At 47.6% G+C, this 4,319-nt stretch overlaps 1 long non-coding RNA gene across 1 annotated transcript; it reads left to right on the top strand.

The window, feature by feature from the left end:
* Nucleotides 1–502: 502 nt before the first annotated feature.
* LOC130541729 (uncharacterized) lies at nt 503–2,718 on the top strand. Its single transcript, XR_008955825.1, has 3 exons — nt 503–585; nt 1,371–1,528; nt 2,214–2,718. It is a non-coding gene; the product is annotated as an uncharacterized LOC130541729 (long non-coding RNA).
* Nucleotides 2,719–4,319: the final 1,601 nt, after the last annotated feature.

Here is a 4,319-nt window from a genome sequence, read left to right as displayed (position 1 = left end):
AAACAGTTGGCCAGTCTCCCCTGCAGCAGCAGTGGACTACCCATGAGGGATGAGAAATGGTCAAGGTCCAGCTGCTTTGGCTCTTGCTCGTTGTTAAACCTACTTCCTCAGTCATGCGATGGTTGCCTTCTCATAAGCTCATCCCTGCTTTGGAAAGCCAGTGGTCATCTACAATGTTGGCAAGCAAGAATTATAACTAAATCACAAGCGTTTTCTCATTTAAACCTCACAGCCACCAAATGAGGCAGGTACTTTACTATGTCCATGTTATAGGCAAGAAATTAAGGTGCAGAGGGGTTGAATGCCTGATATGGTTTGCCTCTGTGTCCCCACCTAAATCTCATCTTGAACTGTACTCCCATAATTCCCATGTGTTGTGGGAGGGACCCGGTGGGAGATTATTTGAATCATGGGGGCAGTTTCCCGCATATTTTTCTCGTGGTAGTGAACAAGTCTCACGAGATGTGACAGTTTTATCGGGGGTTTCCGCTTTTGCATCTTCCTCATTTTCTCTTGCTGCTGCCATATAGGAAGTGCCTTTCACCTCCCAAAGTGATTCTGAGGCCTCCCCAGCCATGTGGAACTGTAAGTCCAATTAAACCTCTTTTTCTTCCCAGTCTCAGGTATGTCTTTATCAGCAGCGTGACAATGGACTAATACAATGCCTTACTCAAGATTGCAGAGCTAGTTCCAGTGTTGAAACCTGAGCAATCTCACACCAAATCCAGCTCAGGGAGATTTACTAACTTATCCAAGCAACTCTGGGTACAGTCATTATTTGATTCCACTATCACAGGCAGCTTTTTACTGTTGTGAAGTTCAACTGAGACACAGAGACCCAGAAGAGCATTCAAGAGACTGCTATAATCCAGAACATAGCACTTTAAGGCTTATCCACTGGGATCCTAGAACCTTTCAAATGCTCCACTCCATATCCCAGCTCTATTTCTGGACAGCAAGCCTGCCCTCCCCAAATGGAGCTTTCATCTCCTCCCTGGGCCTTGATCCCAATACACAGAGGGTCAGATGAGGTTCTGCAGACCAGAACATTACCTCACAGTGACTTCCAGGAGGCAGGTCTCTTCGCCCCACTAGGGAGGAGAGGCCCCACTGCCCCTGCACCTGCAGCCAGGCAAGGGGAGTTTTCTTCTTTTTAAAATCCCTCCTTGTTTCCATAAATCTCAGGCCTCTTAACCTTCCAAGCTCTGAATAAAGGTACAGTGTTTCTTCTCCACAAACAGCATACTGTGCCCCACTTCTATCAATGCAAGGGTCACCCAGTGCCCGTTGAAAACAGCCTTCCCATTGACAATGTTCACATTGCTTACTTTCCCTGTGGTTCTGAATCTTCTCTCCTTGTCCATTCAAAGTTCCAGTGAAGGTGCTGCATTGATAACAACTTTAGCCTCTCCAGTGTTCACAATGGAAGGCCAGGAGAGAGATTATCCACAGCCCCGGGGGAGTTCTGAAGATGGTGGGAATGGGGTGGACCCCCGGGGCCACCAGCCGTCAGTGAGCAGCCCTGCAGGTAGGCAGCTCTTGACACCACATGGATACTTTCAATGGCTCGCTTCTTTAGATGAAAATGAAAGAGGGTCACGGAGTGTTTTCTTCTCTAGCTCTGAAATGGTTCATTTTGCTTTCCTGCCAGTTACCCATGGCCAAAGAAGCGGCTGATGGTTTCAAATAATACTTAATACAAAGAAGGAGGAAGAGGAAGAAGAGAGTGGTTGGGGGGCAATTCTCATTGTTGGTTTCCATTTTTACGGGGTTTACTGAGCAGCCACACTGAACATGAGGTTTGATTTGTGAGACTGAGCTAACCTAGATATTTCATGAGGGATTGACTTTAGATTCTGTTATCGTTTTGTGCCCTTCGGTACACAGCTTTTCAAATGAATCAAAAATGGATTCAAAGAAAACTAATTTTCATTTTAAATCCCTGTGGTGAAATAGGTCATTTCATATGTTTTCCAAGTGTTGTTTATATTGTGTATGTCTGTATAACATCTAACACACCATGAAAACTAATTAAATGGTAAAATAATTAGAATATTTATACAATCATATAAGTACACAAACTGAAATTTTTCACTCCTTTTTTTGTCAGTTTGTATTAGGTAATTGCATTAGGCAATTTAGAATTTGTCTCATCAAATGAAACTTTGAAGAGTATATTCAAGTGAAAATAACAAAGCTCTTTGTGTTTTTAGCAGACTTAACCCGAATAATATTTGAAGTCCTACGGAAGTGCCATGTCAAAGGCATTACAGTAGCTCTGAAGAAAAAGTAAAATACCTTCTGAAACAACTCTGGGAAGAAGCTCACCACCCGGCCACGATACCCACTTCTTGCTGCCAAGAAGCTTCTAGCTACACGGTTTTTCCTTCCACCCCACAGTGCAGTGGAAACAAGACCCAAGCTCTTCTCAAGGAGTAAGCACAGGACAAGTTTCCTGCTAAGTGGTCCTAAGTCAACAAGGCCATCTGATAGGAATTTGAGGAGAAGTGAATTTTATAGGAATAGAGGAGAAAGGACTCTTTTTCCATGTAGGCTTCTCTTGGAGTGGGGAGATTAGGAAATCTCCATGATATAAAATGATCAAAGTTCGAATCATTGTCACCCTACCGGAAAGACTCCAATTTGACCTTAGTGCTTAATCCCTTTAGTTTTAAGTGTAGCTTAAAAGTATTTAAATAAAATACAGCTGCCCCCAAACTGTGAGACTGTGAGTGGGAAGGGACATGACTGTGTATTTGGAGACCTCAGGTATGTTGGGGGTCGGGGGCAGCCACCGGGACGGTTAGAAAACCCAAATGAGTCTTCTAACACTCATTTACCCAATTTAAAGAGAACATTTACCCAATTTAAAGAGAACATTTACCCAATTTAAAGAGAACATTTACCCAATTTAAAGAGAACATTTACCCAATTTAAAGAGAACATTTTGACAATGTTGTGCAAATTTTTTTGCTGCCCACTTTTAGAACCTATACTAGGACAATGTGGGTGGTATATCGGATTATGTACACGAAACATGTGAAGTAAATAGGGTTGTGCCATTTCTAAACATCCAAATACTGAGGTACAAAGAGATGGAATGGGTGTCTCATGATCCCACAGCTTATCGGTGTTAAAGTTTAAATGAAGGGGGGAAAAGGCAATAGATCTGAGAAACTTCTAGTTCATAGGTCTCACATGTCATTGGTAAAGCGTGTTTGAGCGGGCAAAAATGATGATGCTTTCAGTTGGATTCTTAATGAAAACTTGTTACATTCCTTTACTTTTCTCCAGAGACAGCCCAGGCGACAGTTTGCACTTCGCATTCCCTAGGGTATCCAGTCACTGAGTGTTCTCTGCCCTCTTTCAGGACACAGATGAAATCCATCTTCTGTCTTTCATGGGAGTGGTGGGAGGACACGGAGGTGGGGGCGGAATCAAGTTTAAATACTAAGAAAATGAAAACAGATGCGTGGAGAGAAGGCGATGCTGGTGGGAATGAAGGCCCGGAAGCCGTTCTCAGTCCTGGCTGCCTCTGCACGGCGCTCCTCCCCAAAACCCTCCTCCCGAGCCTCCGGGAGGGGCTGGCCTCCGCGGGCATCGCCAGCAGGGAACCGCTCCTCCCTCCGCGGAAAACCCTGCTCGGCAGTCCCAGCATGCCTTTTTCAATACACTGTTTGCAATTAATTGGGAGAACCAGAGCTGGGAGAATTAGGAGAGAGACCAGTCCCTGAAACACGTGAGGAGAAAAGTGGAGGGCCTTGTCTGTTTGCAGGCACGGAGAACAGGTGCCAAGGGCAGCGGCTCCTTGGCTGGCCCGCGGGTCCAGGGGACGTGAGCAGACCAGGCCGGTGGCGGGTGGCCGGCCTGGGCGGGAGGCCGCTGTTTGCGGAGGGCCGGCCTGCCAGCCCCCGGACGCCAAGGTGGACTCGGCGGCCTGGCGGGGCTCAAGACCAGCTATCCATCACTAGCCGCCTAGCGGCTAGCACGCCAGAGCAGGAGCCGCCCCGCCCACCTGGCCCCGCCCAGCCGCTGGCCAGAGCTCGGGCGCGCGGGCTGACGTCAGCACCCCGCCCCCGCCCGAGTCAGACACCCGGGTCCGCTCCGCCTGAGACTGAAGGGCGCCGGGTGTCTGCGGGGGCGGGGGAAGCTTGGGGCTTCACCAGGGGGCCAGCTGCCTGGGGGTCTCTCTCTCTTTCCACCAGTTCTCCTGGTCCTGGAGGGAGCCATCCTCCGCATAAGATACCTTCCTGAACCGCGATGTTGCTGCCTGCAGGATACAACCCAGGCTTTTTATAGCACTCCTCACACAACTGCCT

Source organism: Pan paniscus, chromosome 7, assembly GCF_029289425.2.
Source record: "Pan paniscus chromosome 7, NHGRI_mPanPan1-v2.0_pri, whole genome shotgun sequence".
NCBI lineage: Eukaryota > Metazoa > Chordata > Mammalia > Primates > Hominidae > Pan > Pan paniscus.
Note: the sequence above shows the minus strand (reverse complement) of the source record. Positions and strands in the feature narration are given on the sequence as shown.